Source organism: Drosophila tropicalis, unplaced genomic scaffold (genome assembly GCF_018151085.1).
Source record: "Drosophila tropicalis isolate 14030-0801.00 unplaced genomic scaffold, ASM1815108v1 contig_859, whole genome shotgun sequence".
Lineage (NCBI taxonomy): Eukaryota > Metazoa > Arthropoda > Insecta > Diptera > Drosophilidae > Drosophila > Drosophila tropicalis.
In genome coordinates, this window is record NW_027173353.1 from 10,609,760 (window position 1) to 10,633,702 (window position 23,943).

At 36.9% G+C, this 23,943-nt stretch overlaps 5 non-coding genes across 5 annotated transcripts; all 5 read right to left on the minus strand.

Moving 5' to 3' along the window:
* Nucleotides 1–12,051: 12,051 nt before the first annotated feature.
* TRNAK-UUU (transfer RNA lysine (anticodon UUU)) lies at nt 12,052–12,124 on the minus strand. The gene has a single exon. It is a non-coding gene; the product is annotated as a tRNA-Lys (tRNA).
* Nucleotides 12,125–13,739: 1,615 nt separating this feature from the next.
* TRNAK-UUU (transfer RNA lysine (anticodon UUU)) lies at nt 13,740–13,812 on the minus strand. The gene has a single exon. It is a non-coding gene; the product is annotated as a tRNA-Lys (tRNA).
* Nucleotides 13,813–14,031: 219 nt separating this feature from the next.
* Nucleotides 14,032–14,104, minus strand: TRNAK-UUU (transfer RNA lysine (anticodon UUU)). Its single transcript has one exon. It is a non-coding gene; the product is annotated as a tRNA-Lys (tRNA).
* An 8,403-nt stretch (nt 14,105–22,507) lies between these two features.
* Nucleotides 22,508–22,580, minus strand: TRNAK-UUU (transfer RNA lysine (anticodon UUU)). The gene has a single exon. It is a non-coding gene; the product is annotated as a tRNA-Lys (tRNA).
* Nucleotides 22,581–23,582: 1,002 nt separating this feature from the next.
* On the minus strand, nt 23,583–23,655 carry TRNAK-UUU (transfer RNA lysine (anticodon UUU)). Its single transcript has one exon. It is a non-coding gene; the product is annotated as a tRNA-Lys (tRNA).
* Nucleotides 23,656–23,943: the final 288 nt, after the last annotated feature.

A 23,943-nucleotide genomic window follows, 5' to 3' on the forward strand; every position in this document is an offset into this window, starting at 1 on the left:
GCTCCAGGCGCTCCAGAAAAATACTTACAACTTTAAAAAAATTTAATATTTTTTACCAATAAATATTGTTTTTTAAACCTTAAATATAGTACACTATAGTCTTAAAATTACGTTTACCGCAATCATTTCCTTCCCTTTCAAAAAAAATTGCTAAAAAAACGCTTTTTCGTCGGCTTCTAAAGCAGACTACTGCCTGCTGACAGCTTTTACAACGAATATGAGCTTTATAAATTGAGTCAATGTTATCGAGCAATCGGTGTTGGTCGTCTGTCCAAAGGATGCAGACGCTTGAGCCTTCGCCTGAAGGTGTTGACAGCCAAATCATTGGCTAAGGGGTTCGGATGAGCTTCGAGGCTGTCTCTATAGTGTGTGCAGTGTCGGCCTATTAGTTCAGCTATTGTGGGTAGGCTTTAGGTCGTGGTGAAGAATTGAGTTTCGCACGTACCATTCTACTCCTGTAATGCGACGAATCGCTTTGGTCTGCATGGTTTGGACCTTTTTTACTGTAGATGTGGCTGCAGAGCCCCAAATAGGAAGGACATACATATGTGAATGTTGGTACCACTATCGTCGTGTAAATTTTTACTTCATTTGCGAAGGACAACGTGCTGGACCCTCTGAGCATCCAGTCTAGAATTTTGATTTTTTTGGTACATTTGCTTATTGTTTTTTGAAAATATTTTTACCAATTTAATCTTCTACCTATCGTAACGCCCAAGTTTTTGGCATTGCTGGCAGTCGGAATCGTTTCATTGGTGAATTTAAGTGCAGGGCAGGTTAATCTTTTGAGGGCAAATGCGGTTTGAAGTGACTTGGTGGTATTAATAACATTAGTTTTAGTAAGCACAGGTGTCCATTGGGGGGATGTGGTTGGGTGGGGAGAGGGAAGATAGTATAGGACCATTAGTCCATCCTTTCAGGGAGGTCTACCGGGAGGTGTCTTCTAAATATACAATACGTAATAGACATGAAAATTAAATTCAATATAAATCTATGTGACGGTCCTCGGATCCGTCAGTTCTGTGGCGGAAGGAATGGTAGATGCCTTCTCTTTAGTTGCCTTCTGTCGAGCAGGTTATTAGCCAGGTTCTTAAGCCGCAAAACGTATCAATGGCTCAGCCTGCGGATTTCTTCCACCAATTAGGAAATATGCAGGACATACGGGGGCAATACCTTGTTTTAAAATCGCTGAGTCCAAAACTTACATTTAATTGCATTAGATTCTAACAAATATTTCTTAAATTCTGTATTTGTGTCATCAGCCAGGAGAAGCTACAAGAAATAAACAAAGTAAGTGAGTCACTAAGTAGGTAAATTTGTACAAATGAACTAACTAACCTTTAAGAGATACCGATTTCCTAGTTTATATATAGAAAAGTTGACATTTTGAATTATCATTCGTTTGACCAACTTACCAGCTAGCTTATTTTATCGTACCGCATTGATTAATCATTGTTATCAATATCTTAATTACTTTGACAAAATAAGAATATGTACACACTTATGTCCACAGGGTAAGTGGAAACACAAAAGAGGCCGATGAAAATTGGCCCAGGGAGGAGACAGGTGGAAATTGGCCCAAGAGAGCACAGTAAAAAACAGAGCTAGATTGACCCATTTGTTCCCTCTCTGCCCCTTCCCACTCTTAAATTGTTATGGTAATGGTAATAGCAATTTGTGTGCCAAATTTGCAATGTAAATTCTGTTTTGGTTGACACATAGAAATAAATTGAACTAACAAAAAAAACATTGAGTGGAAAAATGTTAAAACACAAGCAGAAAGGAAAGAAAACGAATGCATGAACAAAGAAACTCACGTCCGGTGTGGATGAAACATTTCCAAATGCTATGCAAATGATTCACAAATCGAAACACTTGACGTATACCTCAAATTTTAGACTTTAAAGATGTTCGAAAACGATTGAACATCAAAATTACAACAGAAAATGGACTTTATATACAAAATTTATATATTCTCAAAGGACGCTTGTAAGTTTTACATATGAAACTCCAGAACTTATATGAGTCAGCTAACAAAAGAGACAAATCTGTTTTCAGATAAGCCCTGAAGCCATAACAAAAACGTCCTAATTGCCAACTAAGAATAGCCTGTTCTTCTCTAGCCAACTAAGAATAGCCTGATCCTGATCTTTCTAAACTGAGATACATATCTGTAGTCAGGTGGATTCGGGGTACCAAGTGAACTATTGATATGGAAAGTGATCTAATTATTGCTTTGTTGGTTGCTTGATATTTGCATCCAAGTTAAGAATTATCATAAATTTTATTGTAATATTAATTTATATTTTCTAAACAATTTAGCAGATCATAGAGTCGAAAACGTTTCGATGACACAGTTTACACACATTTTGTTGAAATTTCACAAGGTTTTTTTAATTGATTTTGAGTTTTTAACACTTGTCACTTGTTGTTGTTGTTATTAATTTGGTTTTGGTTGTTTGTAGAACATTGAACCACTTAAACCTCTCTAGAACCGAATTTGTCCTTAAAAACTAGTATAAAACAAATTCGGATCTACAGGGTAGACGTAGAACAAAGCGAGTATGTTAAACTAAAGCTAAAGTACATGCTGGCATTCAAATTATTTTTATCGTGCCACACGTGATGCCTTATGAAATGACCCATAAAAGTGATTACAAAGCTCACAGGGTGAGGTAATTACTATATATGTGGGCTGGTTGGTTGGTTTGTTCCTCATTGCTGGTATTGAGCCATGTCCATCCATGTCCGTGTTTAAACCAAATGCCAGTCACGAAAGTCCTTGCTCGATTGGACGAGGCATTGTTAATTATGTCTTCATTCCATCGCCTCGAAACATCAACTGAAGCCACACACATCCAGTTGTAAGGCATGAAGATTAGACCCAAAAAAACCTAAAGGAAAGAAATCTGTGATTGTTTCGCTGTTATCGGAAGACACCTGGAAATGATAAGATAAGAAACCTTAGTGATAGTTAGCAATGTCTTGCCCATATCTTTCGCTGGCATTCTTAGGTGCGCTGCTTTCATATATCTAATTGATTGAACGCACTGGAGCGGATTAGGGCAACTTTCTTCATGTCGAACACATTTAATGAGAATGCGAGTGGGAATGATAGATAGTTTGCTTAAAGACGCATACACATATTTGCCTTGAGCTCTACGAAATCAATCAGGTAATTTTACTTGAAAAATAGTGTCATCACATTGTCGTAACGTCGCGTCGCCTCTCTAAGCTGGCAATCAGCCTAATTTGTGTATGTGTACTTCCCGATTAGGTAGGCGCCAGAAATAAGTGCAGAAGGCTTTAACTTTTACCATGCTCCACTTTACATTGTATTCTTTGTCTTTTGACTTTTGTTCGACGGATGATTCAGCATGCCCAGAATGGGCCTTCTCCTCTCAAGTGCTGAGTAATGCTCCAGCAGGATTCGCGGTGTCAAGGATGAGACTGCAAATCAAAGGGCACAGTGGGCACCACTAGGCAAAAACTGAAAGTAAATAGAAAATATTGAAAACTTTGAACAACTCATCAAGAATACAAGTTACTTAAACTACTAAAAAGATTAAGGTTTATAGTCTTTTCTAACTACCTTTGCCTGTATTTGATGTCCTGCAAACGTAGGAATCTTAGCCAATTAATTAATGGCTTTTTACCGTTATTCATTAGCACTAATCGCCTGGAGGCTGCTGCTGCTGCTGCTGCTACTTAGCATTAGAAACTTAAATGGTTGAAACATTTAAGCCGTGGCCGACCGCCTAGGCCTAAGCCCCGAAAGTTAAGCCCCGGGCAAAGTCAAAAAACCTTTGCCGCACGGAGGGGTGGAAGGCGGTGTGAACCCTCCAGATTAAGTCCTGTGTAATGGCAACAAATCTTGCGTAAACAAAGGAAAAGAGGACATAGCATTTTGACTTTAACATCCCGTTCTCATTCTCATTCTCTAGCCATCCCTGTTTCTCTCACTCTTCTTCTCTCTGTCTCTCCAATGTGCAAGTGTGTGTGTGTGTGGTGCCTGTTTGTCTGCTGGGTGGTTTCGTCTTTTCGTCCTTTTGCAGCCTTAATATGGCTGCTGCTGTTCTGGATTAGCGCGTCTCTCTAGCTCTCTCTTTTTGTAGTTCTATCTCTCTTTTTGCTCTGCTCCTTCTTCGTCTCTCTCTCTCTCGCACTCTCTGTGCGTTAGCCTCTCTCCAAATGTGTACACACAATCCACAAGCAGTCAGGGTGAAGGACCACTGTGCCAGGCAGCTGGTAGAGTCCTGTTCGCGGTCCTGGTTCTGTTGGTTGTGGTGGTGGCGGTGGTGGTGGGTTTTTTCATGCCCCTGGACTCGCTTCAGCGAATTCCGTTTTCAATTGAAAAACGTACCAAAAGTGAAACACGAAATGCTCTAAATGCTCATAATTAACTAACCTTGTGGAAAATTAACGCACTTTCGCCAAAATGCCTTACATCATCGGACCACCCCCCGCACAGATAACGCCCATTGGCCCCACCACCCCCAACCGCCAAGTTTTGATATGCTAATTGATTTCACGTGGTTGGCAGTTAGCACATTTGCCGCAAAAACTTCCAACTTCGATTTTTCTGTTGACAGAAACCAAGGGGCAAAAATTTATCAAATCTATCAAACAAACAATTATTTTCCATACTTTAATAAATTTGCAAAAATTTTGTAGATTCGCTAATTTTAGTTAAATATTTAAACAATCAATGTCACTATTAATTGTTGTTGTAATAAACAGATGAATGCCATTTGCATTTGTGTATCACAAATGTTTCCATAATAAATGATAAATACACTGAGAGAATAAATGACAACGTTTGCCTTGACATCATTTGATCTACAGCACTTGATCTGTAATTTTGAATCGTACAGAGATTTAAATACTTCTAAATTTAGTACTTAACTAGTTTACCATTATATTTTGTCACTTAGAACTATTTCTTGATATTTAGATTTGTTTTTTTGTAGATTTTTTTTAATATTTTTCATACGACATTGTTTTTTCTGAAAATCTATTTAATATTTCCATAGGGCATACAATTTTAAAAGGTTTTTAAAGAGAAGAGTTTTAAAAAGTAGTAAACAATAAATTTAGTTGTGCAATATTCTTGTTTTTCGGCATTTGAGATTGAAAAGAAGTCTTCTCATAGGTTTGAGTCACAAAGTTTAAGGATAACAAAGAATTAGCCAACAGATCTTGGTAACGACATTTTGTTAAGTTTTAAGATTTCGCGACTTATTCAAATGTGTTTGTTTGATTAATTATGTATATAATAAACGGACCATGATCAACATTCAATTTAAGCCAAAACTATTCGATAAGAAAATTGATAGATTTTGTGTTTCAATAAAATCAACATGAATAAAACACTATTTACATATATATTTTCCCTCTATCTCACTGCCCAACGCTCGCTCTCTCTCTCTCTCTCTCTCTCTCTGTTTCTCTCTCTCTCCCCCTCTAAATATAAATTAAAAAGTGAATCTGAAGCTGTGCTTTAGTTGAGGGCTCATTTCAAATGGAAAATTTCAATTCACTTGGCATATTTATTTGAATTTCATGCAAATTTTTATAGGCGATTCGAAACAGATTCGAATGAAGTTTTTCCAAGTGAATGTGAAGGGTTCATTCGGCCGACATTAGGGAAAACATTTTTGTATGCGCATTTTCAAAAGTAGATAAGAGAATTAATCAAGTTGAATTAAGGACTCGAAGATACCCTGTACCCATGCTAAAGGAAAACAGAGATTATTTAGAAACCCATACCCATAGATGATGAACCTTTACCCTTAGAGAGTAATATACCCTTCTTTAGGTAGGCATAAAGGGTATGCCAAATGAAAATGCGACTAACTAACTAATACAAAAACCCAAAAATGCTTATTTTGTAAACAACTGGGAAACAGGAATATAGCGGCAGGCAGACAACCGGTACCCAGACACACATGAACATCTCATCTCCAGATAGACAGTCCAGTCGGACAGACAGACAGACATATATATTAAAGATACAAGATACAAAATGCCGCAACTTTGCAGGTCTGCCGACATCGACGGCGGAGCAAACTGTTTTGAAATTCTTTCATTTCTCGTGTCTTCATCTACCTGCATTCAGTTTTTCAGTTTTAGCTTCTTTTGCGCGATTCGCGGTAATCATATTCAGAGGAACTAAAACCCAAAACAACCTTGGCCCTTCTTTCAAGCTCAAGCTCAATCTCAAGAGTCGCTCGCTCTCTCTCGCTCTCTCTGACTCTTTGGGCAAACAAAAACAAATATGGTAGATAGGTCGGGTCGCAGTTAAGTACAGTGTGGCAAAATAATGCTAAAAATGTGCATTGCCAACATGTTGACATCTTTGGAAGGTAAATGATCTTCATTCTCTCACTCTCTCTCTCTCTCTCTCGCTCTTTCTGCCATCTGCCCCGTGTTTCATTACCCGTCCCTCCTGTTCGCTCCATCATGACTTTGATTTATGTGCGAAGTTGTGGCACAAAAACAAAATAAGCAAAAGGAAACACTAAAATTCGCCAGTCATTGCCCCTTTTGGCCGGACAACGGGGAATTCAAAGGTGCCAGCCAGCTCCGTGAATGGGGGGGCACTGAGAGAGACCACTGAAAGAAGGGCAGGCCAGAGAGCCACGCATTCTTCACATTGCCCTTTTGTTCTGTTCGGTTTGGCGGAACTTCCGCTGTTGCACTGCCGCAATGTGACTTTAAAATGGGGAATTATTTCATAAAAGTTGGCTCACACAACGACTCTTATATCCAACTGCAAACCAACTTCAAAAGTTGCCGAAAAAAGAACTAACCCTCTCCGATTTGGGCTATCCATCATGCTTTATCATTTTTAAAGCACAATGATTCTATTTATATGGTATTAACAAATTTTAAACATGAATCAGTTATCACTTATAAACAGAGACCCATTAGGGCTAAGTAACTAAGCTAAGTATGATATACTATTTCAATACAACTAAAGGGATCACAAAGTATTGAAATGATCAAGAACGGCTTTAAATGAATGATATAGCAAAATTTTGACTTGATATTATCGGAAATTCCTTTCCCAACATTTGATAAAAGTTTCTTTTAGAGGATTCGAAGAAATCTTTATCCTCTTTGATTAGTTCTCATTTGATTCTTCAGAACCTTTCAAACAAGTGACAAAAAGTAATTTTTATAAATTCCACTTAAACTCTGTTATGAGCCGAACAATTTTGATTTAGAAAATAGGGAATGAAAAAAGGAGGTTTGTCTGTAATATCTATATTTCCATTAAGGAAAGTAATTGCTATATAGACTGTTGAGTCAACATAGATCAAGACAGAAATGCTAATGATTAATCGATCTCAATCAAAATTAGCATTTTAAATTATTTGAAAACTCTTCTTGGAAATATTGAAGCGATTAAACATTTTAAAACTTTGGATAACACTTTCGCTGAATCTATAATCTATATTTATGATTATGATTCTGTGGATGCTTTTCTCTCAACTTTCAAACATTTGACTGTCATTTGCCCATTGTCTTAAGAATTTAGGTCACAAGCTTATTCTTCGTTCTTTTCTTCTTTCTTTTTTCATATTTTGCATAAAAGTTGAAATATTTTTAATACAAGTTTATAATTTTCATATTTGGGTTAGTCAAGCAGTTGACATTAGAGAGCAAATGAAAAAGGAGAGAAATGTTTGAGTTTAAAATGCAAAAGAGACAACATTAAAGTGGATTTCAATAATGAAGCACAACCAAATGCATAAAATAGACATAAAAACAAAAATAAAATGAAAATAAATTTAAAAAAAGAATCACTGCCTGACCCAGCAAGTTTTTTGCTGTGTTTCTTCTTCTCTTTGTTATTAAGATGATTAATTTGCATATGAACACAAGAAGAAGGCAGATTGAACAATTAGAGATGTATAGAGAGAGAGATCTATGTTTGAATGGATGGGGGAGGTGGGGGGAGGATGAGATGGCTCTGGTCAATATGGCGCACCGAATGAGTGCATCGAATACTTTGCAGGGTTGCATTTGCAGTCAATTTTTCGAATAGTAAGTTAGTAATTATGATTGGATGGGGGGGGGATTATGTCCAAGGAATATCCTTTGCAGCTGTCACCACAGTTATTTCGGTATACTATTTAACCCATGCCTTGAATGGCGGGACAAGTGTTTGATATGGGAGGGTAGATATCAAGAAGGGGTGGCCTTAAGTAGAATGTAGTTGCTACTGCTGCTGCTGGTTTTTGTTGTTGTTGATAGAGCGACAACGAGGTTGTCTATATTTCTTGATTCTTTTTTTTTGCCCTCCTAAATTTGTGTGTGTGTGTGTGTTTGCTAGTGGCTGTGGGGTGGGGTTTTCTGTTTTCTGCGCAAAATGAAAAGTGGTTGAAAGGCACGACAACGAGTGAAAACGAGGACAAGCTCGCAGGCTCAAAGGCTTTTTCCCGGCACATGCGTACAAATGCATCGAAGCCCAAAGAAAGGAAAAAATAATAGAAGCAATGTGACGTTTTTTTCCTCACATTTCTGTCGACCAAAGGAACACATACCTCTTTCTCTCGCTGAACACCATTGGGAAACTTTGTTGAATTTAAATTTAAACTATTTTAATAGTTTAATTTTTCGTTACTTTCTTCGAGATTTTCACTTGAACTTTAAATTTGTTTCTCGTTTGATTGGTTGTTGAATTCAAACACTTTGTAAACCATTTAGCGCACATCCAAGATTTAGGGCTCCGATTGTGGGATCATCCTGCAGGATAATGACTGCAAAAGTGACGGCAGCCACAGCAGGCGGGCGGGCGGATGGTCGGACGCAGAGAGAGGTTGTTAGGTAGTAGATGTTCAGCGCAAGTTATGGCCGTCGTCGTCGTCGTCGCCGCCTTTGCCGCCGCTGCTGCTGCCGTTGCTGTTGCTGCTGCCGTCGTTCATTTACGTTCTGTTGCGTTCGGCGTCAAATTTCAAACTGAAACCAAAGTGAAGTCAGTTTGCCTGGTTACTGAGCTCAGAGCTCGACTCTCACACAGTTGTTCTTTTCTTGTTTTTTTTTTTTTGTATTTTGCGCTAAAGTTGATAACAGCCATAATGGGTGTCTTTGTGTGTGTGTGTGTGTGTGTGTGTGTGTGCCCAACCACCTAGCACCTACAGTGGAGAGAAATGTGTGATAGTGAGAGAAAAGAGAGAGAGAGAGAGAGAGCGAGACTAAATGAGAACATGTGAATGAGCTGCCTGAGCGTAAATACACTAAAAGAAATCGTTTCCCCACAAAACCAACATGAAAAATCAACAAATTTCCTATAACTAAAGTCAACCCTCACTTTGAAGTATTCAGAATTTAATTTTCTGTTAAATAAAATTATTGTGAATCCTTTTCAATACCTTCACCTACAGGGGAAACGAGAGCGAAAGCAGCCATCCTTGAAATCAAAAGACAATTATTATGCTAGGACCCTAAGGAGAAGTTCCGATCAACACTTCAGAAACACACAATTTCTTAAGAATCCTTTACTTAGAATCATTCAGAATATATAATGATATTCTTCTGCTAAAATTCAAGCTCAAGGATCAGGATAATGTTAACCGAATATCTTGTTTCGAGATTTTAACAAAAATATGTCTTTGGGAACCTTGTTTAGATATTCAACAACTATTAAAGGTATTGACTTACGAAAAACACCTAGGAAGGAGACCACTTCTATTGAAATATGAATCCCTTTCAAAGTTGACTTCGATCCTTACTTGTCCAACGTATCCTCTTTGCTTTCTTATTCCTATAGAAAAATGTAGAAACAATTTCTCTCACTGTATAGACTCCTGGTCCTGCCATTTCCAGGCCACATGTAGACTTTCTGGTTGTGGATTGTGTTTCCACAACGAAATGGATGTGCCCAATACATTTTCATGTGCGTATTTTCTGCAAGGACCTCACTCTAACTCGCTGGACAATTTATGTGCCGCTCGTATCCTTGGCTCGTATCCCCAAGCTGGAGTCAATGAAACTTCTTTCTTTGTTAGACACGAGTGTGTATATGTATGTACATACTATGGCCGTAGTACTCAGCTTCGGTCTGCTCCCTCCCACGTGTTATTCCGTTTATTTTTTTTCTTCCCTTTTTTTGAGAATGAAATCAAAGTGGGATATTTAAAGCCTCATTAATCAGACTAGCGCTTTGCAAGTAGAAAAACTGAAAGGGAATGGAGAGAAGACGGCGAAATCCTTGCGGATGGGATGGAAGCCGATGAGATGGTGTTGAGTGGACGCCAGACATCGAACCGTGGGAGGTGAGAGGCTTCGTTAATGCGCTCATTAAGTTCAAATTTGTTGCTTTTGATAATTACACGATAGTTAATGGCTAAAAGATATAGGCAACTAGGATAAAGGTTCCTTACGATTCTTATAATATTCAATTGAAATTTATTTTAACTATCAAAGAGTGATATAATCTTCACTTCGAAGTGTTGTGTTCCATACGAAATCCTAGAGAATCTCGAAAAATATCGTTCCTTTCATAATGAGTTTTATGTTTGTTGATGACGAAAAGACATATACATAGTAGATCCAAAATCGAAGGAATCTGACATTCTAAAATAGAAATTTTGGATAACTTTTTAAAAGTGCTTAAAAGTTCCACAGAAAATCAATGAAAACATTCATAAATCTAGATTAAAACTTATTTTAATATACGATGAGTAAAATTGCAAGGATATGTCCTTGAAATCTCACTCGCTCTGTCTCCCTCTCTTTTCGGTTTGTTTAGTTTTTGCCATTTTGTTTTTTCCTTTCAAAAAACTGTCATAAAATGACCTTAATAATCAAACGCAAGCTGCAAACGTAAAGAACTAAATGTGTTCAATTGTGTTTTCCATTTTCTTTTTCGAAATTTATGAGCCATATTTCTTTCCACTGAATGCTACCTGGAAAAGTACCCACACAGGTACGAGAAACCTCGGTTTCTCAGCCACGCATGCTGAGATGTTTTCCTTTTGCAGTTTTTTTAGCGGAAATATTAAATTAATAAAAACCTCCCAGTAGTGGAAAGAGAAAACCATGTTCACTTTTAGCGAATCGAAACGATTTCTCTGCCCTCCCCACGTCATGGAACAGTTTCAAAACGACGAATATATAGTTTGACTTTGGTTTATCATCTAAATATTTGCGTTTATTTTGTAGATTAACAGGGCCCAAGTCTCTTTTGTACATGCTTTCGGGTTGCTCTTTCGTTTTATTGTTGCATCGTCGTCGTGACGGCAATTTGATGATTTGTCGTAATGAATGCTAATTAAACGCATTCGTTTCTAGTCCACTTGGCAGCATCATATCCACGTTAGGTCCCAACCAATGGTAACTCGGCCAGAGGCAATCGAGAAACTGTTTCTGTTATTGTTATACCATGCACCCAAAAGGTGAAATGGTATATCAAAGGGGTAAAATACAAATTCGAGGGCTCTATGCGGGATCTAAGAGTGGACATGGACACGTGTAAATTGTTCTTTCTTGGTGCATGGTATACCAAGGTCGGGCGAGAAGATTTACTCACTCCATTTTTTGTTTTTTTTGGCTATCTCTTCGTTTAGCGGGATGGGCAAAGTGTGTCAAAAATTCTTAGGCGTATCCAGTGGATAACAAAAACGTTGCTCACACACACACACACGGAGTCTTAACAAATACTCTCTCAGTGGCATTCAGATAGATACACAACACACAAGTACATGGATAGATACAAAGCCTTCCCCCAACTACTCCCCGCCATTCTCTCCACAGAAAATATTGTCTTCACTTAAACTGGGTATATCCAACAATATCGGGGTAAATGGAAGAGCAAATAAAAGGTGCTAATTTCATGAGGGTTCAATTAGACGTTTCGGTCTTGGGCATTATTCGACGATTTCTATTTTCTACTCTCGGGTTTTAAAGCTGTTGCCAAGACTAGTTTATTCCGAAGCATACGTGTTATATCCAAAACGATTTTCATGACCCAATTCAAATTATTTACCACGTAACAACAAAAAATATGTAAAACAAAAACTAAAATTTAAAAAAAAAATGGATCGCCCGAGCAGGGACTTGAACCCTGGACCCTTGGATTAAAAGTCCAATGCTCTACCGACTGAGCTACCCGGGCATATGCATTGCTCGCGTTGTACAGACGATACGTTAATTGAGCCAGAGCTTTTGAGGAAAGCTTTCACGGTGGCGACACCCAGTGGCGACGATTTTCAATGTTCTTTCTTTCAGTAAGAATATCAATTTAAATACTTGATCTTAAAACATTTTTATTTTAAATGCAACCTTTTTTTTTTTTTTTTTTTGTTTAATAAAAGTAGTTTCGTTTTATATCAAAGAATATTTTAAATATAAATATAAAAGAGAAGTCTCCTAAGAAATAAGCCTTAATATGTATCTAAATTTTAGTCAATCATTGGAGAAATACATTTTAGTGCAAAGTTAAAAAATTTTTTTTTAACTTAAAATATTTAATGTTTTTTAAAACATTCTTTTTCCAAAAAGCAATTAAGAAATGTGAAACTAAATAGCAAAGATGATTAAGTTAGTTAATACACGACTCTTCCCATTCGTTATGTAACAAGCTTTTAAAGAACGACTAAAATTCTGGGAATTGAGAGAATAGAGTTTTCATATGCATACAAATATTTAAATTAAGTACATAAATTCTATTTTCAAATGCATCTCCGTATTTTATGTATGTAACAAGCTTTTAAAGAACGACTAAAATTCTGGGAATTGAGAGAATAGAGTTTTCATATGCATACAAATATTTAAATTAAGTACATAAATTCTATTTTCAAATGCATCTCCGTATTTTTTTCTGAAGATTTGGAAAGAAAAAAAATAAATCATCAAGCAAAATAAAAAAAAAAAAAAATTGATGTAGCTGGGAAAGAAAAAGAATTTTAAAGTGGAGACTTTGATTTGTTAATACAATAGCAGCCGAAAACTTAATTACAATACGGCGTACATAAACTTATGTAATTGACAGTAAAATCAATTTTTATATTTCTATCGTGTTCCTCCTGTTCAAACTCTTTTAAACTGGTAAAATATAAATTATACGAGGTTTCCCTATCATTTAAATTACCATAAATAAAGTTAATTTAAAAAAAAATGAAATTTGATGGAGATGGAGCAAAAGATTGTGGTCCAACCATAATTGGTTGGGCTGATAACGGCAGTTCACTCCGGTACGCTATCCCACTACTGCCTAACACGGGAACTCTTGGCTGCTGGTTTTCACCCCTGGCCCGGTTCGTCCCTCCTTGGCCAACCTGAATGCCGTGGACTCCTCCATGGCACCCATATTGATGTCAAGCTTAGTGCGGACGTTCCGTCAACATGAGCTGGTCCGCTACACAGTGATTCCCAGCCTCAGGCCATCCCACAATCAGACCTCACAGAAGCGTGATTACAGAAGCTGCCAACCTTCCAGTCGAACGAGTCTCGATTAAATTTCAGTTTTAAGTGACTTGTACGTTTGAACGAACGACTGCTTTGCCGACGCTCGCGTTGCCAACGAACACTGCTTGACGATGGTAATGAAAGTAGTGCAAAAAAGAATTGTGTGGAGAAAATAAAGAAAAAATATGTGACGTTGGCCGAATTAGGAATTAAGGTCGATAAATTTGTCTCAACAATTTGAAATTTTATTATACAAAATTAGATTTATTTTACATTGGCTAAAATAAAAACAAATAAACATGTAGAGGGGGAAAAAAATTGATCGCCCGAGCAGGGACTTGAACCCTGGACCCTTGGATTAAAAGTCCAATGCTCTACCGACTGAGCTACCCGGGCACTTGCTGTTGGGGTGTCCAAGTGTCAATAAGACCCAACGCATTTGTTCTGTGCTAGAATTGGTAAGCGAATGACACCAAAAAATTCTTTAGTTGCTTATATATAAACAGCGCGCTATTGCTTATTCTGGATGACAAGTTAAAGGTGGCAACAGGTTTAATTAAATTTCTTTTAAGCCTAGAACATAAAAAAGAATATTAAATGGAAAAAAATATTGATCGCCCGAGCAGGGACTTGAACCCTGGACCCTTGGATTAAAAGTCCAATGCTCTACCGACTGAGCTACCCGGGCATATACATTCTCTGTGCCAAAATTCCATCAACATACTGATTCAGAATAGTGGTGTATTACCTTCCAAAATAATATACTTTCGAAACCAAATGACTAAATTCCTATACACCGAAATAAAGTTCGAAAACTATAGAAATTTATATATACATATACATATATAATACTTTAGGTATATGTAAATGCAATTAAATTTACATTGATTAGCTACAGATTAGAACTCTCCGATACTCACTCTCTGTCTCACGCAGCGATCAGGTAAATTTCAAAACAATGTAACTAGAACAGTATACCCTTGCAAAAAGGGTGTATTCATTTTGGTGAAAAGTGTGCAAGACATACATATATTCTTGATCCGCACGAGGAGACGAGCTCATATAGCCATATCCGTCCGTTCGTCTGTCCATCCCTCTGGAGCAACACAAACCCCTCTTATTGTTGGGCTTGGAGCTACAAGAATTTCGCATGTAGGCTTGTATATACTGCAGGGGTTGTATATCTCGGATTCCGCCGAATCGAATCACTATATCATATAGCTCCCATACAAACTGAAAAGTCGCGAACAGTGACTTTTTTGAATAACTTCGTTATTTTTTGAATTATTGTCGTGAAACTTAATATTAGCGAGTTTATTACGCCTATAAACGACTGTGCCAAATTTGATTAAGATCGGGTGACTATATTAAATAGCTACCATAGGAACGATCGATGGAAAACATTGACTTTGATCAATAACTTCGTTACTTTTTACGCAATTCTTATAAAAATGTATGTTTCTCAGTTTTCATAGCTATTAAAAACTGTGCTAAATTTGATCAAGATCGAGTGATTATATCATATGGCTCTCATAGGGGCTATAGCCACTTTGACGCCTATAGGTAAGGAAAGAGTATCAAACAACTTGGAAGGGTATACCAACTTTGACGCTTCTCGGGAGTGTGGATAAGGTGGAGTACCAAAGCCTTACCCTTCACAGGAGTAGGGAGGAATGCTCACATCAAGGTCAAGAAAACTCAGCTAAACTTAAAATTCTCCAAAATGCGGTGGTTAGTTGGCAGGAGATTTCAGTACTTGCTGCTCTACACTCTGAAGTCTGTATGGACTAGGGCAAACATCTAAATTCTGCAGCGATTCCAGAAGAAGCTTCTACGCAGAATTGAGAAGCGCCTCCTTACATGCGGCATCCACAGAGACCTTAACATCCCGTCAATTAAGTGTGAGACGCGGAGGTATGGCGTTTGGTACCTCTTTAGGCTAGAAACCCATGATAGTGGGTTAAGCTTCTGGAAAACAGCTTGCAGATTAGGCATCTGAAACGAAGTCACCCACTTGACGTGTCATTTAAACTAGAGACTCATTCCACCCCATTGCATTATTACCTTTGACAACATTTCCTTATTTCCTTTTTGTCCTAATTGACCCTCTATCAACAAACTTTTATTTTTTTTTTTGAGACAACGATCACTCGCTCCAAAAACTGACCTTCTTCTCTGCCGGTCAAGAGCCACGGGAGCCTAAAGAGCCACTACGTGGCCATCCTTGCTTTATATATGATCGGAGATGCTTCCTTTAATGCGTTGCACAGTGCTAACCGAAATTATTATACCCTTTTTGCAAGGGTATAAAATGACAATGCAAATTTCGGTTTCTAAACGCAACTAAGAAGCAATTCGGTTAATGGGAAGAAAGAAGAAGCATTTATTGTACCTTGCCCTTTATTGCCACCCTTACCTTTGCTTTTCTTACCATTTGACCATTTTGAGCTTCTGTGGTAAAAGAAAAGTGTGCCTAGTAGTTCTTTTTATTATTTATAGAAATGTGATAGATTTTACTTCGCAATGTAAAATCGTATATTCGAAGAATATTTATAACGTTAGTCGTCATTGTGTGGTCGAATAAGCATATACACCATTTGGAGAGGCGTGTATCCATCCCAGGACATAGCCCTATAGTTAGTGTCTCCACTGCTGGGAAGGGCACCATTTGGGTTACTGACAATTACATAAGCAAGCCAAAAAGTTATTAAATTTCAATTGCACAGGACATAAATGAATTTGTTACTTACGGTCCGCCGCAGAATTTGTACCACCAGCCACCTTGATTTTCCAGAGCACAATTGTGGGCTTCGTGTTGATCATTGTCGCGATCGTAAGTCGAGAACGGTTGATTCAGATTCCAGTTTATCATTCTCTCCTCAGCAGTCCCACTAAACTTTCCTAAGGACTCCAACACATAATTGTTTTCTTCATTTCCTACCCGAAAGTTATCATACGTCGCATATTGTCGTTGTCCATAATAATCCTTCGTTATTATATACAATTCGTATTGTTGCGTATTGGTAATGCGATGCAAAAGATCAAGCCCGATAAAAAATTCCTCCTCTATTTTACCAAATCCGTTGCGATAATCGGACCAGCTTCTATTAAAGTTTTCGCTACCCTCGCCTCGCTGTTCAATAACCATCCACTCTTTATTAGCAGTTTCTACATCGCAGAGGACACGAAAGGGATCGATGTTGTAAAAGCCAATTTCGCGTATACCCGTAATATCACCGCCGCGGCACCCGAATTTAGAGAAAGTTGGAAGTAAATTCAATTTCGCATAATTCACTCTGCCACTTACCTCTATAATTTCTTTTAGGTATATAAAAAGGAAGACGCCTATTGCCACAAGGATGAGAGCACAAAATGCGATTAAACTTTTAGTTCTCGGATTCATTTTGGAAATTAATTGAAAATTGTTTTAAATTTGTTTTCACTTGGCACGTTTGACGACGTGAACGATCCAAGGAGATCTAATTTGTATTTGAAAAAATGATTTTTTTGTGGATATATACATATATGTGTATATACATTTATATTTAATTCTTATGGTTGCTCTTGCCTATGACGTAATCATTGGTAAAATTATTTGTTCTCTTTGACAAATGCCAATCTGAAACATTTTCTCTTATACAGCATAGATTGATATTTGTATACGGAAACATAAATTTATAGTGGATAAATGTTTGATTTAAACGGAAAGCATATTTCATCCTCCGGATAATATGTGGCGTAAGTCCATTAAAGAGTTAGTCCGCCTTCTGACACTATTTGAAACGAATTTGGAGTTTTTGGATAGAATTTCTATCATTAATTATGCGAAGTCGAATAGTATTAAAGCACATCTAACGTTTCCGCCACAAATAACCAGACTTATCCTGCATTATCTTCTTCTTCTGCTATATATTCCAACTAACTTTCATTTGTATTTTATGGTTTTTCAAATATATTGGGGTCATACGAATACTTATTTTCGACACTGTTCTTTTTCACCCACGCTTCATTTCCATCTCATTAATAAGCTCGTTGTCTGATCATAAAAGACTCCTCAATTCGGTGAAATTGGGAACCTACCCACGAATATTCTTAAGGAGTTGCTTAGAACCTCTTTTTATACCAGTGGTCGGCACGGCCCATTCCCCGGACTAGGGGCTAGCTCTGCCGCAGCGCTGTCGTCTCACATACACTGTAAATGCTCGTGTAGGTTCGGCAATGGCACTTCGGAAACAATTCGACTCGTGCTTGTCAGAAAAAAAATGATTAAAAAAAAAGAAATTGGTTTCTTTAAAGTAGGTTATAATACAATTCATTAAAAAAAAAAGTTTCGGACTTCGTGTTTGTTGCAACACACAAATCAGTTGCTGTTCAGCAAGAAATATTTATTTTTGCTATACTGTTTTTTCAGTGTAAAGCAAGAAAAAGTTTCGTACTTCGTGTTTGTTGACACACACACAAATGCAAAACCTAATTTTTAATTGTATGCGTGCCGACCCCTGTTTTATACCCTTGCAGAGGGTATTATAAAATTGGTCAGATGTTTGTAACGCACAGAAAGAGACGTTTCCCACCCCATAAAGTATATATATTCTTGATCAGCATGAGAAGCTGAGTCGATATAGCCATGTCCGTCTGTCCGTCGGTGCGTTTGCGTTTTACTTAGCCATCTTAAGAGCTATTGCGATGAAATTTTTTTTGGGGGGGCTTTTTATTACCCAGGTGAGATAAAGTATGAAAATAGTCAGGATCGGACTACTATATCTATATGAGCTATAGCTCCAGAAGAAACATTTTCATAAAAATTGGAGTATCCCCATGAAATTTACTACGATGATAGTATTGGATATAATAACTCAGATTCCAAAATTTCAATCCGATCGGATAAATAAAACACAAATTAGAGTCAATATAAATCGGTTCAATCGCTGCCGGCAGCGCTGCTTGCTGCTTACTACGTCATCATCAAATCAACAGAGCACATGCATACACACACAGACGCAACGCTACATGAACTGTATGTGTATGCGTGCGTTGCTTTGCTTAGGGAATGAGGGAAGAAAAAGAACAAATTGTAGTATGAAAACTAAAATTGTTTTGTTTGTATATTGATGAATTTTTTTTTGGACATGTAAAATTATTATTGTCAAGGACTGCAAGGGTATATAAACTTCGGCATAGCCGAATTTAACTTCTTTGATATTTCTTATTAATTTTAAATCTTAAACAACTAGTTTTATCGTTTTAGGGTAATATTTTGATTCACACACGCGATTATTTGTTTTTCCAAACACTGGGTAAATGGACAAATTATAAATTTTGATCTTTTATTTTCACATGTTGAGTAGAATTTAAAAAAGATGTTTCTTGACGCATTTGGCTCGAATTAGCATCTGGACCGATTTAAGCGGAGTAAACCCATTCCAACTCATGCTGTCCCGTCTATAGGCTGTTTCTTTGTAATATTTGCCATTGAGATTGCTAATAATTAACATCACAAATTAGGTGTAAACAATGCAAAATAATAAAATTCCTTTGGTACTTACGGTCCGGCACAATAATTATGCCACCAAGCCCCATCTAAGGCACAGTTTTCGTTTTTGAGTTGATCATTGTCGTGATCGTAGGTGGAGAATGCCTGATTAAGACTTATATGTTTCATTGAGTTATCTTGAGTCCCCCTAGATGCTCCCAATGACTCCAGCTTATAGTTCTGATCTCCATTGCCAATCTTGAAACTGTCATATCTGACAAATGTTTCGTTTCCATAGTTATCAGTCATTTGGATGTAGAGTTCGTATTGCTGCGAATTGGTGATTCGATGTAAAAGGTCTAGTCCGACAAAGAATTCACCGTATATCTTTCCAAACCCCTTTCGGTAATCAGTCCAACTTCTATTAAAGTTTTCACTACCATCGAATCGGTTGTGTATAACCATCCAACCTCCATTATCTACTGTTTCGTTGCAGAGGGCAAGAAACGGATCAAAAGTAAAAATTTCAACTGAATTAATGCCCGATCTACGGCCATTGCAGCCGAGTTTTGAATTTCTCTTTTCACAGTTTTTCTGTTTTGTAGAATATCAAATATATCAATAAAACTTATGTCACATTGATTTTACCACTTGCCTTTGCAATTTCTTTATCGATTTGAAACAGAAGGGCGACAGCTCCAACTAAAATGACTACACAAAGTGCAATCACACTAACAGTTCGTCGACTCATAAAAGAAAACTATTTCAAAATCTGTAAAAATTAAATACTTAAGTCAATTTTTCCCTCAATAACACTTGTGCCGGCGATAACGTCTAGTAGCGGGTTGATTAAAATGTCCAAAAATTCATTCCAACATTTGTATATGTAGGTACTTTGGCCTTTTGCCAGTAGCAGAATATTTTGTTATCTCTTATACAAAACATAATCTTATATGAAACATATATTCTTGTGATGTGTGTATATTAATAAGTATTTTGGTTTATACTTGAAAACTTTTCGATTGTAAAGATTATTTATTTCTTAATGAGATGGATGACAATTGGGATCGATGAATGGGATGAATGTTGAGCGCTAAGGACGGCAAAGGATGAAATCTTTTTTTTTTACATTTTTAGTTATTTATTACAATTTCAACACTTTGGTCGAATCATCAACTTCACCGATTCAAGACATCGACCTCCTAAAGGATCCCAAGAAATACAGCTAAGAAATTGATCTTTAATTGGAAAATATTTGCGGTTTAAGTTGCTAAATAAAAGAGAACAATTATTTACAAAATTAATAAATGAAACAAAACAAAAAGAAGAAAATCGAATCGGTTACTTACGTTCCTAATCAAAACCCGTACCACCATCCAGCACTTACTTCCAAAGCACAATTGAAGATTGTGTTCTTATCCTTGTCATGATCATATGTAGAGAATGACTGGTTCAGACTGGGCAATATTAAGTTTTCCTTAGATGTTCCCATATAATCTCCCAATGACTCCAATACGTAATTGTAGGATTCATTGCCTATTCTAAAATCATCATAGCTAGCGAATTCCAAAGGTCCGTCAAAATATCCCATTTCTATGTACAGCTCATATCTACCCCAGGTGGTAATCTGATATAGCAGTTCAAGCCCGATAAAAAATTCTCCATCCAATTTACCAAAACCATCACGAAATTCAGACCAGCTTCTATTAAAAAGTTCGCTGCCATCGAATCGCCGCTGCACCACTATCCACCCACCGTCAGCTGTGTTATTATCGCAGAGGGCAAGATACGGACTAATGTCACCCACATCAATCCAGTGTACACCGGATGTTCGGTTATTGCAACCGATACTTAATTGTCTCTCCTTACATGGGTTTCGGTTGAAAATATCATCCTGATCCAGAAAAGCATAAGTGTAAGAAGATATATAATGTTGATTTTGCCACTTACCCAATGATCATTTAGATATATAAAGAGTAGAAAGACTCCAACGATAAGTAAAAGGGAACCGAAATTCATTTTATGATCTATTTGACAATTTCAAAGACTGATAAAATTATAATTTAAAAAAGCATATATAGATTGCTTTACACTGCGCAAAACGAAAAGTCAACGACTTGTGCCTTAATTAACAATAAGACAATAAACACAAACGACAAAACTAGAATAAATTTGTTCTTTTGTAGTCCGTTAGCAAAGACACATTGACAGGCTCACGTGTAAATGTTGAGAGAGACTAACTTAGTCGTCACCCTCCCTTTTAAATATTTCTTGTCATGGCTTTAGCAACTACTTATTCAACTCTTATACACACAAGACTCCTGTGCGATGTCGACCTCTGCGCGAAAACATTAAAAGGAATACACCGCGCGCCACCAAGATAGGGCCTCTTTAGCTGCTCTATTAAATACTAAACAACGATTCGGATATATTCGGATTAGACATGCCAACGATGATTAATTTTGCATTTTTGTATGCCATTGAATTCTTCCAAGCCCCACTGAATCATTTTCCATTGTTTTTCTCCCTTTTGAATGTTAAACTACTTAAACGACCCCTGAACTTTGATTGATTTCTTCTTGTGAAACTCGTTCAAATGTTTTCGAAATTATGAAAGTTATTTGCGATCTATCGTAAAAGGAATTGCTCATTGGAGCAGATATAGTCAATGGTAATCATGATATGAAGGTGGAAACACCAGTCTCTGGTCTAAATGACAGGTCAAGTTGGTGACTTCAGCGCATTATCATGGGTTTCTAGCCTGGAGAGGTACCTCCGGATCTCGCACTTGAAGAGTTTGAAAGGGGGGACTTTAATTTGTTGAAACAGTAGCAAACAAAAACTTAATTTTTTAAATATACGGCATATTTATATGTATAAATCATTTTTTTTTTATTTCTATCGTGTTCCTCCTGTTCAAACTCTTTTAAACTGGTAAAATATAAATTATACGAGGTTTCCCTATCATTTAAATTACCATAAATAAAGTTAATTTTTAAAAAAAATGAAATTTGATGGAGATGGAGCAAAAGATTGTGGTCCAACCATAATTGGTTGGGCTGATAACGGCAGTTCACTCCGGTACGCTATCCCACTACTGCCTAACACGGGAACTCTTGGCTGCTGGTTTTCACCCCTGGCCCGGTTCGTCCCTCCTTGGCCAACCTGAATGCCGTGGACTCCTCCATGGCACCCATATTGATGTCAAGCTTAGTGCGGACGTTCCGTCAACATGAGCTGGTCCGCTACACAGTGATTCCCAGCCTCAGGCCATCCCACAATCAGACCTCACAGAAGCGTGATTACAGAAGCTGCCAACCTTCCAGTCGAACGAGTCTCGATTAAATTTCAGTTTTATGTCAATTGTACGTTTAAACAAACGACTGCTTTGCCGACGCTCGCGTTGCCAACTAACACTGCTTGACGATGGTAATGAAAGTAGTGCAAAAAAGAATTGTGTGGAGAAAATAAAGAAAAAATATGTGACGTTGGCCGAATTAGGAATTAAGGTCGATAAATTTGTCTCAACAATTTGAAATTTTATTATACAAAATTAAATTTATTTTACATTGGCTAAAATAAAAAAAATAAACATGTAGAGGGAATAAAAAAATTGATCGCCCGAGCAGGGACTTGAACCCTGGACCCTTGGATTAAAAGTCCAATGCTCTACCGACTGAGCTACCCGGGCACTTGCTGTTGGGGTGTCCAAGTGTCCATATAAGCAAACATTGGTTTGCCTACGAAGTGTGTTGAGTGGTTTGTGGAAAGTCTACTTGGAATTAGCAAGTATAAATGGTGAAATGTAATTATTTATATCGAATATATATGTAAGTATATGCAATATAGTAGAATTAATCGTTTGAATTAGAAATAAATATCAAATTCAAAGAAAGCTCTGAGTCTAAAAAAAAATCAATTATTGGCTATATTGGACAGTGTTTGAACTTTAATTCCGAATTTCTCTGTTTCTTTGTTTGTTAGCTTTCGTCGCTTTTTCCTTCAGATGCATTTCAACTATAAGGCACCATTTTTGTATGGACAAAGTCCTATAATTATCTTGTAATTTTCGCAATCTTTAATATTAAAAATTTTTAGTGTAGTCCCAACTTCTGTTTTAAATGGAAATCCTGATTTTTGTTACTTACTTTTTGTATGACCAACTAATTTTATACTAAAGTACTGTTTTTCTTGAACTACGGTCGAAAGTGAATCGAATTTCAGAAAGAATGATAATATTTTCAATTAAAATCTAATAAAAGTCATATAGTTTTTAACGCCTCGCAAAAATTAAAAGCAATTAGATGCTGGTTACTACAATCAAAGATTACAGATTTTGCCAAAGTTGCACAAACAAATCAAATAAAATGAAATAAATTAACAAAAAGTTTTACTTCAAAACTGGTGTTTCAAATACACATACATACATAGATTAAAAAGAAAGGAATATGCATTTGACGAGTGTATGGCCATTTTCACCGATCCAATTAATTGAAAAACTGAATTCATTTAAGTTTGGCATTTGTGTACATCAAAATAAACGGTTGATACATAGTTCTATGCTGTATTCCAGCATATCCAAAACGGACGGTTTCAAAAACTTACCCAAAATAACACTGACAATTAGTCCTAGTAATTGTCTTGCATAAGTTAAGTTAAAATCTAAAAAATAAAAAAGAGAAAAAAAACGGATCGCCCGAGCAGGGACTTGAACCCTGGACCCTTGGATTAAAAGTCCAATGCTCTACCGACTGAGCTACCCGGGCATATGAAAATGGATCGCCAGGCACTGATTCTGGAAGGGATCACGAAAGTTGAAATTCAAAAAGGAAAGAATAGTGGTAATTTGAATACATTTTAAAATAGTTTTATTTTGTTTTTGTTTTGCTTGTTATGACATATTATCCATACATTTTGTTTACATAATTCATCTTGTTTTATCGATTTGATTTTCATTATAGTTTGCAGTTTGCCATAGCATTGCATATGAAATTTTAACTCATATTTAGTTAATAGATACATATACATATACAAATTGCGTTTTAAAAATTAGT